This window comes from Aulonocara stuartgranti, assembly GCF_965226115.1.
Source record: "Aulonocara stuartgranti genome assembly, chromosome: 14".
Lineage (NCBI taxonomy): Eukaryota > Metazoa > Chordata > Actinopteri > Cichliformes > Cichlidae > Aulonocara > Aulonocara stuartgranti.
In genome coordinates, this window is record NC_138950.1 from 27,668,847 (window position 1) to 27,680,648 (window position 11,802).

General features: G+C 42.2%; 1 long non-coding RNA gene across 1 annotated transcript in view; it reads right to left on the reverse strand.

Moving 5' to 3' along the window:
* Positions 1-11,583, reverse strand: part of LOC309687911 — a 96,618-nt gene extending 85,035 nt beyond the window's left edge. The window contains exon 1 of the long non-coding RNA XR_014270905.1: positions 11,391-11,583. This is a non-coding gene — a long non-coding RNA (uncharacterized lncRNA). The remainder of the gene's footprint in view (positions 1-11,390) is intronic.
* Positions 11,584-11,802: the final 219 nt, after the last annotated feature.

Below are 11,802 nucleotides of genomic sequence, written 5' to 3' on the forward strand. Positions count from 1 at the left end.
TCGGTTGCAGGGTCCGCTTTTCTGCAAAGTCGTCTCCACTTGGGTCGGTCAAGGGCGTCGGTCAGATCGGCTTCGATCTTCTTCACGTCGTCCTTGATTCGGTCCATCCATCTCCGCTTTGGTCTGCCTCTAGGTCGACGTCCTTGGGGGCTGAGCCGCAGTGTTGTTCTCACCACTGAGTTCTCATCGCTCCGTACCACATGTCCGTACCACCGCAGCCTCGCTTCTTGCATCTTATCTGTGATTGGCGCGATTCCCATCCTCTTTCTAACGTTGGTGTTCATGACGTGGTCCCATCGTGTTAGGCCTAGGCACCATCGCAGCATCCGCATTTCCATCGTGTGAAGGGCTTGTTCGTGCTTTGCGGTGGCTGGCCAGCACTCGGATCCATAGAGGGCGATGGGGCGCACTACACTCTTGTAGATCTTTGACTTGAGGCGATTGGGCATTCTTCGGTCACACAGGACGCCGGTGACTTGGCGCCATTTCATCCACGCTGCGTTGATCCTGGCTCGTACATCTAGTAGGATATCGCCGTCATTGCTGATCATCGATCCGAGGTATTTGAAATGAGGTACTTTCGCCAGATCTTCTCCATCGACGCTGATCGTGCCGTCGGTCTGGGGGCCAGCCTCTAAGTATTCGGTCTTGTTGGTGTTGAGCCTCAGGCCGAAGTCAGCTAGGCGAGTCTTCCACTGCTGCGTTTGGTATTGCAGTTCTATTCGCGATTCATCGGCCAGGAAGACATCGTCGGCGTAGAGAAGTGTCCAGGGATGGGGTGACTGGAGATCCGCCGTCGCAGTGTCCATGCAAAGGATGAAGAGCAGCGGGGAGAGTGCCGAGCCTTGGTGGACGCCCACATTGATGTTAAAGGGCGGCGATGTTCCCACTGGGCTTCTGACCACGCTGGTGACTTGTCGGTAGAGGAGCTTTGTCCAGTTGACGTAGGCTTCAGGAACTCCATGTGATCGCAGGGAGTGCCAGATGAGGTCGTGTGGGACACGGTCAAACGCAATTCATCTAAAGCTGGTTTCTTGAATTAGACAATGAGTTCACTGTGCTCATGTACATTTGGGAATGGGAAATTCAGGAATGCTTCCAGCACTGTTGTATCTATGTTGCAAAATATTAAGGCACTTCTAAATGTAAAACTGGGTCCTACCAGGCAGAATTGACTGGCTCTGAGGATTTTAATTCAGTCACCTGTGAAATTTTCGAATGATCGTAACAACACGATCCCTCCACCCTTTCTGGCATCATTTAGGGGACGTGTGACCTTCTGAAAACAGCAACTCAACATTTCCACGTCCATATGTCCAGCTCCTCTATAGAGAGCAGCTGCTCATACAGAACAGGCCAACAGCAAATGGAATCAATTAAAGGAATTATGTGGCGAGCTGGAAATGTTTTAAACAGCGAAGAAAAAAATCTCTTCAGAGTGACAGCAACAAACTGCCAACCTGATCTCTCTCTCTCTAACAGGATTACGACAGACAGCTCTCCTCCTCCACCTGATCTCTGCTCCTGTTTCTTTATGCATCTCTCTGCTGCTTCCTCTGATACTTTCAGACTTCATTTCTCCTTCTTATTCACCGCTTTTATTGCCCTCTCCCCCCAACATCCTCTTTCCTTTTCCCCTCCCCTCTACCCCATACTTTCTATCCCTCCATCCTTTTCTCCCCCTCTCTCTGACACACAAACTTGTCAACATGCTTTCTGTCACCTCCTGAGACCTGATATAAAGTCAGAGGGGAACAAAGGGACAGGAGCGATGACCCACGTGAATCACCACTGCTTATGCACGAGCACAAACAGCAGCTATATACTGACTACATTTCTAAGATGTACTGTGTTGTCGGACCTCTTCAAAATCTGCATTTCCAGTAATTCTGAAAATACAGATTCGTCCTTGACTTACACAACATAAGCATTCAGTGCATCACTAACAGATGAGAAAGTCCTGTGAATACTGCCCACAGCTTTTATGCACTTTTAGACTTTCCCGTCACTACTGGTACATCCTTTGAACTTCAAAGGAGTCATATGAATTTGCAATAATAATGCAGTTGTATCAAAATTATTGGTAATCCTTGATATCAGGCAAATGGACAAAAGCAGGTTTCCTATGTGACTGAACTGATTTATCAGTGTCAAATGATAACTGTTCCTAAGGCTTCAGTTCCACAGGCCTAGAGCCCATTTTCATATTCATATTCATATAAACAATTTTTATACAATTATACAAGCTTTATAAAAGCTTTTATGCTCACTATGAACAGTTTTACTGTTACAAGAGGCTTTAAGTATGTGTCATTGTCTTAGACTATCATCCTGGCATGAAAGCTTCCCCATTAAACAGCTGTCTCTAACTGCTAGCATTACCCTGATCTCTAAAAATATCCAAAATCAGTTTCTGTCCAGGTGTGAAATCCTAATGCAAATGAAGAGAGCATTTTATCTTTCATCTGCAGCTAATACAAAAGCATTATGGGCTAGTAATGAGCTAGTTAGCATGCCAAGGTAAATAGCTAAAACTATCTTACACATACAGTTTAATCATTACACTCCAGTATGCCCACCAAAAGATGCCACCCTTCAAAGAAAGAACCCTGGTCTGTAGATCCCTGGGCGCACTGCCTTGTGACGAAATTCAAACCCTGATGCTAGTGTAGCACATGATTTTCAAAATTAAAAACAATCTAGCACATAACAGCAGGGTGCAAGATGCTAGCAGGCTGGGCATACATGGAACATCATAACTAAGTGGCCGGCATAGTGTACAGAAACATCTGTGCCGAATACGGCCTGGAAGTCGCAAAGTCAAAATGGAAGATGCCCCCAAGGGTGGTGGAGAGTGACCGAGCTAAGGTCCTGTGGCACTTGCAGATACAGACGGGTGGAAATGATGGTGGCTAACCAACTGGACATAGTGGTGGTAGACAAACAGAAGAAGACGGCTGTAGTGATCGATGTAGCGGTTCCGAATGACAGCAACATCAGGAAGAAGGAACACAAGAAGCTTGAGAAGTACCAAGGGCTCAGAGAAGATGGGGAGGGTGAAAGTAACAGTGGTCCCAGTGGTAATCGGAGCACTAGGTGCGATGAGAGCTAGGCAAGTGGCTCCAGGAGATCCCAGGAACAACATCGGAGATCTCTGTCCAGAAGAGCGCAGTCCTGGGAACAGCTAAGATACTGCGCAGGACCCTCAAGCTCCCAGGCCTCTGGTAGAGGACCCAAGCTTGAAGGATAGACTGCCTGCAGGGGCAAGAGGGGAATTTTATATATATTTCCTGCTATGATTCACACAGAGCCTTTTTTGGGAATATGCCATTACCAGTAAAGGATATTTTAAATAATTTCCTAATGAAATATTCATACATCATTTAATTAAGACCTGATTTAACTAAACGTGCCCTGGACACAGGAGATCTGACAGGATGTATCTCACACATCCAGCTTCCATGTCATACTGTGTAGATCTGAACACAATTAGCGCTCATCTCTCATTAACATGCCCAGGCTGGTATTTTGTTTATTCCTGCCTGTTCAGTCAGCTGCACCCTGGAGAATGTCAGCTGTCTAACTAATGCTCATACTGGTAGATCCTCAATCCTGCCTTGACAGCATCCTGCACAGTCCCCTCTGTACACTGACCCTCCAGGAGGTTGAAATATTCACACACTGAAAATCCACAGCAGCTACAAACATGGCTGGCTTTGTGGCGAACCATTTCACCTTCGAATGCACCCTGTTCTTTTCCTCATACTTTCCCAGGATACTGCATTCACCTTCAGATGATCTACTGGGTTAAGTTCCAAATCCAAAGGAAAAATAACTGCAGTGAGGTTAAGAGCAACTTCAAGTTTTCAAGTTTTAGGTTTTGTTTTACTGATGCTGGTGGGTTTTATTATCCATTTCAGCAGATTCTCTCATCAGGGACTCTTCATGACTCTTCCACTCAATAACTGGATATAACAAGGAGATGCTGGAATCAATCAAAAACGTTATTTAAAAAAAAAAGAAAAATTGATTTGCTGTCAGATATTGTTCTGAAACATATGTGGAGTGTGTGGGTGTTCATCTCGTGGTAGTAAAAGTCCCTTCAGGCATAAATTTTTTAGTATTTGGTATGTTGTTTATCTCAGCTGCTTTGGCATTTTTCTATCACTGAACACAAACAGATAATAACAGATGGAAGGGGCACAGTAAAGTTGCAGAGTAAAGTCGATTTACTCACAATTAGCCCGAGGGAATCAGATGATGAAATTAAGGTGCACTCCTGAATCAGAGTAGGGTTGTTTGGTAATTTAATGAACTCCTTTAGATGTCACCCCCCAACGCTGCGTATAAATAATTCTTCATTGAATTAATCAATGGCCGCCCAAAAGGAATTATCAGAGAATTTTTGCATAGGGCTTAATTCTGTCTTATAAGCTAGTGGCTGGAATAAGGTTGGATCCAGGAAAGGTGATCCAACTGTTTCTGGAGGGTAAAGCTTAAGTTCACTCCAAACAATGACACTTTGAAAAGGAAAGCATGAAAGAAGGAAGAACCCCTTCCAAAAAATGACCTTAGTCCTCCCCAGTTTGTCCTCACCAATAAAACTGCTCACATTGTTTCATTCGCAGCGTGAGGACAGGCAGGAAATGATCAGAGCTGTGGCTTTTGTTCTCGTTCCGTCCATAAATAAACACTTCTGAACCGAGACTCATTCGAGTTCACCGACAGTGATACTTTCTGCCAGGACTTTGAATAATTTAATAGCCTGCATTCCTCTCCTGACCAGATGTGTTTGTGAGGGAGAGAAAGGAACGGATACAAGTAACCAGAAGGAGGAATCAAAGGAGAGCATCAGCGAGTGATACAAAAACAGTGAGACAAAGTGGGACAGAGATAAAGAGTCCTCTGTTGTTGTGCTCGGTTTTCATTATCCTTCATTGTCGAGAACAATATGAGAGTGCTGCAGCGGGGAGCAGAAATTGGCCGGAGAGGGTGGACTGGTGATGCGTTTGCCATTGTTTTCTAAGTATTATTAACTCATTGTTTCACAGATCTGCAAGGGACATTATATTACCCTGCACAGTAGCACAATGTTGGTCTACTCAGTAATTTCCCAACCCTATAATTGGGTGTTCATTAAGCTACTTGCACATTAGTCCTTCCTGTGAAGACTACAAAAACAACTCGTCTCCGAAAGGAAGAAAAGGGAGAGCAGTCAGATAGCAAAGCAGGGATCTGTGAAACACTGGGAACAATTAAGTAGATTACACATTTTCCTTCATTGCTGTTCCAGATCAATCAAATGTGCTGTGGTTGAATCATTTATTAGTCATCAGTATATAATATCAGCCACCCTGTTAACTGCTCTGTTTCTATCTGGCCGTATGTGATGCAGCGCGCCAAAAGCTGGCCAGAAATGCAGACTGAGAATTTCTGCACACAAACAACAGCAATGATGCAATCAAGAAGTGGAAGAACTTTTTAGTGTTTCCAGTATTTGTTATCCCAACTTCCCTGTCTGCAAACATCTCAAAATTATATCTGTAGAATGTTTTTCTTCATCAGTTTCAGACGCCAAAACTGCAAATAAATAAGGCAACACTTTGCTCCAAATTCTCGTCCAGAAAACCTCTCGGCAATGACAGGAAACACCGGAATCAACAGCTGCTCGGGCCAGTCAGCCATTGAAATTTGCTCCCCCAGTGATGCTGGAGACTTCTTGTCTTTAGCATGCAGACATGGATCGTGATCACTTGATGTTTTCCTTTTCATTAGAGGTTTAGTCATTTATGACATCCCACAACTTGATCCATTTGCAGATTTACTAAACTACAATCAGTCAAATAAAAAACACAACAAATTAAATCTGCTATTTGCAAATTTTGAAATTTGAAAAATAGTAAATAGAAAAAAAATGTATTGAATTAATTAACCGAATTATTGCAACTACAAGACTAGTCTTGCAGTATCTGCTGCACCTGAGTGCTGGAGCGGTTAGTGCAGATCCATTTGCATATTAGGCCCGCGCATACTAGCAAAAAAAAAGATGGAGAATTCAGTCGAACCATCTAAACCACTTAGCTGTCTTAGAGTTGCAGCTGGGCTCGAGCCAATCCCAGCTGTCATAGGGTGAAAGGTGGAGCACAATCTGGATAGGTTGCCAGTATTAGAATTATGAGTCATGGAGAGAGATTTCATGGAAATGAAAAAGCCTTCGAAATATTTGCTTTTGCTGATCACTGATGAGTTTTTCTTGGGGTTCAGTCAGTGAGTAAAGGTCTTTTTTTCTCCCCCTCAAATCAGATCAGTTTTGCCTTTCAGTGGAAATAAGCAGTCCATTCTCTCTTCAGCTTTTTGGCAGCCAGAGATGAAGAAACAGACAGATACAGTGTGACAGCGCAAACTGTAGATTTATAGATGTGCCGTGACAGTGACAGCTTCACCGACAGACACATTAACTTGCTCGAGCCCCGAGGGAAAGCTCCTCATGTTGTCTGAAAAACAGCCCACATTCGACACCACAGGGTAGCACTTTAACAATACAGCAACACGTACTCAGCTGAAATTATTGCAATGGTTACTTTATAGATTTGAGATCAATAAAAATTTCTATAATTCATGTACGATCTTTGTGAAAGCCTGTGTCCTAAAAAAAAAAGAATTGCAAAGCAAATGGAGGAGTAACTTTTCAAACTGATATGGTCATTATGTGGGTAGATTTTATTTAATTTTTTTACATGAGTGTGTTTATGTGTGACTGTGCACATTTAAGAGTCAGTTTGAGCCGTGATATTCCTCTGCCGTGTCAGATTTCAAGTGCGTCTGTGTTTCTGTGTTTGTGTGCTCACTCAAGTTTTGCTATAGCAGCACTGAGGCAGCAAATTAAGCAGCTCCCGCTTGGGTAAAGATCACAGGGACAATATTGGCAATCTGAAGTGAACAAGTGGCACCTTTGGCCTTTTGAAGTCACAATTAAAGAAAACTCTTTCCCACTTTATTTTGCCGTGGCTTTGATGTGTTATGGGGAGCAGAGGCCGTTGATTAAAGGTCACAATTATTTCCTTCTTTTTCCTTGGAATTTCTTTTCCTTTCCTTACATATTTATATTATGTACAAAACTCTTCAGCGACCCCTCATTTCTATTTCGCTTCCAGGACACCGACAATACAGTAATTCTCCAGGCTTTCTGGAGGTCTTTCACCTTTTTCTTTGGACACTGGCTGCTTTTCATAGATTTTCAGTCCAGTCTTAGTACCACCATTTTGGAAGTTATCTCCTCCTACTTAGGGACCTATCTTGACATAAATACCATATTTTTCAGACTATAAGGTGCACTGGATTATAAGCTGCACTCTTAATGTATGGGTCTGTTTTCATACATAAGGCACACCAGATCATAAGGTTCATTAAGAAACAAAACAGTCAGATAAGTCAAACTTTCATTCTTCTTGCTTCCTCCACTTCTGTACCATTGATTCATTAATGTTGAATTCTCTCGCTGCTCTATTACTGTATTGTTGCAGTATATTAATGACTAACCTCATATTGTGGATGGGTTGTCTCAGTTGTTCTCCTGACTGAAGTTTGGTCCCTTTACAGCATCCTGCCAAGCGATTGGATTTATCCTTAACCATAAGGAACCGTCATGTTAAGTTTTATCGAGTGGAAAAAAGTTGGCGTTCATCCTCCAGCTTTACTGTGTTTATGTTATGCTAACATAGCTGTGTCGCTAGCGCTCACGTAGCACATCATTATATACCAGCTAGTTCAACTTCAGTAACCCTACAAACGTCACTGCTGTTTAGTTTTCTGCCTTCATTTATGTTGGAAGTGATAGCAGAGCTGTACGTTTTAATTTGTTCAGAAATCTCTCAGTCAGAACATGCTATATCATGTTTAGGTGGAAACTAGCGAGCTAACGTCCTGCTAACTCTGTTAAATTTAATACATTCTGTTTTCATGGATGCCTGGATGTTAAACTTATTTGTTACACCTGGTAAAGCAGCAAAGCTGATCATTTTATTAAAGATGGAAGAATTTAGACAATTTTTAACTCTCAGTGTTGCCGCAGTGCTCATTTGACTTTGGGACCTGAAGCTAAGCTTGGACCCAGATTACTCCGCGAGGCTCCTGACTACGGTAGCCGTAGTGCTCCGACAATCCATCAACCGGTGCGGCTTCATAGCTCACCAAATTCGTACTAAAATATTTTTGGACAGATTTTTGAGCAGCGTGTACCACATAAAATCGGTTTGAGGTCAGTAAGCACAACCAGAATTCATACATAAACCGCAGAGGATTATAAGGTGCACTGTCGATTGTTGAGAAAATTAAAGGATTTTAAGTGCGCCTTATAGTGCGGAAAATACAGTTGTCCCTAAGGCACTATGAGTGCCAACATCTATTTGGCATATAAAATACTTTATACAAATCACACAATCATTGGACAGTTCCGTTTATCAGCAATAGAAGACTTACAGAACAAAGGGGTTCGCTAGTTGATGGAATTACAAACAAAGATATGAAAACCGGTCCAAATTATGAACATCAGATTTTCAGCCACCAAACAATAATATCTGGAAAGTATCTGATTGGGAACAGCTTCATTTTTCAGCACAACACTGGAAATGCAGTAAAAGCATACCTGGATAGAAAACCATACGATGGAACACAATCAGTCATGGATTGGCCTCCCCAGAGCCGAAGAACAAAGATTGTCATACCAAATATTGACTTTCAAGCTCATTAGAATTGTACAAACTCTGTTTATCCCTTACATATTTCAATAAATCACTCCACCAGTTTCTCTTTTCCATAGAAATGTGTAAAGAAATGAAGTCGTGGCTCAAGACTTTTGCACATTACTATAATTCATCACTTCCACGCATTGTTTCCCCAACAAGAACAGTAAAAATATTCAGATTTTTAAAATACTGCAAAATGTTGTAACCTTTAAAGTCATTGTCTTGAAGCTCGTTTTGAAATAGACTTGTTCTTTGAAGCTACATTCACTGGATCATATATACTGATGCCAGAGATGAAAGAGAGCAGCTTCTTTGACTAAAAAAAGCCCCCCAGAAGATCTTTTTTTCCATAACTCATAAAATATTTTCGTAAGTAAAAAAGGAAATAGAAGAGACCGTATCTGCAGTTCTACCTTTGAAGCTGCAGGAAGCCAGCTAAACCGCCTTACACTAATCCAGGTAGATCCTTCATAATACCTCTTTGTGTTAAACAGTTACCGCAGTCATCAGCCATACAAACACTCAATCCAGCCTCCTTACAGGTCACACATGTATGCTGTGAAGGTCCCTGAAAAGAGCAAAGAGCATAATCCATCCTGTGCTCAAAAGATTGCAGTGCTTACTGTTTGTCTGGTATATGATACTTACATTTATTAAACATGAAATCTTTGCAGTTTCTAACAATGTTTGAATTACAATGTGGTTCATAATGTAAGCTCAATATTTCTTTATTACCACAATCTAATTTTCTTCTGAGACTAAAAGTGGAAAAGTTTCAAAAACTGCTTCTACTTTTCTATTATATATGTTGCTTGAAATTGGGGCACATTTATTATGTAATCAAATTTTTGACACTCATAGCCTGCAGGGAGCTGCGAAGGGCACCACAACAACATGTCATGTGACAAAAACCAAATGTGAAAGATGGAAAAAAAAGAAAACTTTCCCCAAAGTCTGCACTTGGCCTCAATCTGCTTGTTTTCTTGTGTAAATCCAAGCAGACTCTAACACTGCAAACAGTGCGATGTCTGCGAAAACATTCCCTACAGCCTGCCACTTGGGCTCAAACACAGAAAGTAAAAGCTAATGACCAACAATCTGCACTGTAACCAGTATCCCAGTGAAAACTTTAGGCTTGTGACCGCAAAGAGAAAAAGGTCTGTTCTGTAAAACAATAATATAAACATGTAATTGTGAGCTATAGAGACAGGCATTTCAGTCTTTAATGTGCCAAATCAAACGTCTTCTTTAAAAAATGCACATACTTCCTGTGTAGTCAGTAGAAGCACTAATCCATCTTTTGATTTCTGCCACACAAGTTGCAACATGCGCACATTTATCACGGCGACGTGAGGTGAGAAGGAGAGTGAATCTTCAGCATGAGTGACTGCTCGCCTGCACAGCAAGCTCAGAGTCAGCATGTACTTAACTTGGTACTCTCCTCTGCATAACACCGTACCTACTGTTAACACTGGGGAGGCGGTCACATTGGGTGCAATCACCTGGACAGGCTCCGGAAGCAGGAACGCGCTTGTATCATTTTTTTCAGACACACAATCTAGTTTCAAAACTGCATCACAAAACAAATGACAGACTACACTGTTGTGTAGGAATCCTAAAGGTTACTTGTGGAGATGTCACCAGACTGATTCGACACCAAAATACTGAGTACTTGTTTTTGTTTGGTCCATAGCATAGCTAATGAGGTGGGAAGTCTTCAGACAAAAAACAACAAGAAGAGCAAAAAAGTTGGGAAGAAGAAGGTGAGGAAGAGGAAAAGGCACAAGATGAAGAATAAGAACATGAAAAAAAAGAACAAGAAGAAAACGATGAGAAATACAAGAACAATAATAAGAGGAAAAACTACAGGTGGAAGACGGCGATTAGTGCAGGTGCTGTGAAAACGCTGCTAAAGCCGTGTCTGCTTTGGAAGTATCCTGCATATCGAATCAAATTGGGTATCAAGAATCACGTAACTGGTCCACTGGTACTACATTTCTGGTATTGTGACAGGGATTCGGTACACGTCACCGAATAACCTTGTCACAAAGCCTTAAGACCAAAAAGTGTGTAGCTGTCAAAAACATGCAAGGCCTGCACTGTAACAGTGACTTAACTACTTTATGTAAAACTGACAGCTAATGGCAAAACACACAGCAGAGACAAATAAATTTAAATATGAATACGAATGCCATGAGGGCTGGGTTTCTCCCCTGCACCACCGGGCATTAAAAAGCCAAGAGCCCAAAATACAAATAACTGCTGAGTCAGTGAGCTACACAGTAGCAGGTTAAGTGTGCAGTGTTAAACCTCTGTTATGTTTCGCATGCTGCACACTGAGCAATGCATGTGACTGTCTACAACCATGAGGTTCAGTGTAACGCATGCTAGTCTACACAGGGATGTGAATAAAAACCAACCATGTTTGCCTGAATGTTTCCAATTTAACCGGCGAGGCACAGGGAGTCACTACTGCAAGGAAAAAACAAATGATTGCTGCATTGTTCACAAAGCTTTGATATATACACACACAAACATACAAGCAGGCGCATACACCCACAGCACAGCCGCACAAATGCTGGAATCCTCAGTGGAGGAACATCAAACAACAACAGGTACTGTTAGAATATGGCCAAATGCACTCACCACACTCATGAGGGTCGATCAGATCTCCTTTGTACAGAGAGGTTAGACTGCTCTCTCGCTCTCTCTCTCTCTCTTCCTTTGTGTTACTTTTTTTTTTTTTTTAAAAAGGTCCCCACGCTCATGCTGTGTGTATCGCTACAACCTCTTGTTGAGGCTCAGGTAGAGGGTAATTCGTTAGTGTAGTATGTTTGTGTGTATGTGAGCTCAAGTGTGTCTTAGTGTGCCTAATCCCTGCTGAGTAGAGTGGGTGCTAGGCAGCAAATGCTCACTGGAGAGTTGGAAGCACAAAGCAGGGGTTCAAATGAGATTATATGTGTCGATGGCCTGTTTTCTTATGGTTTTGTCGAGGGTCCTTGTAAACTCCACAGTCTGGCATTGTGAAACTATTAAGTTGCAGTGATACAGATTAAGC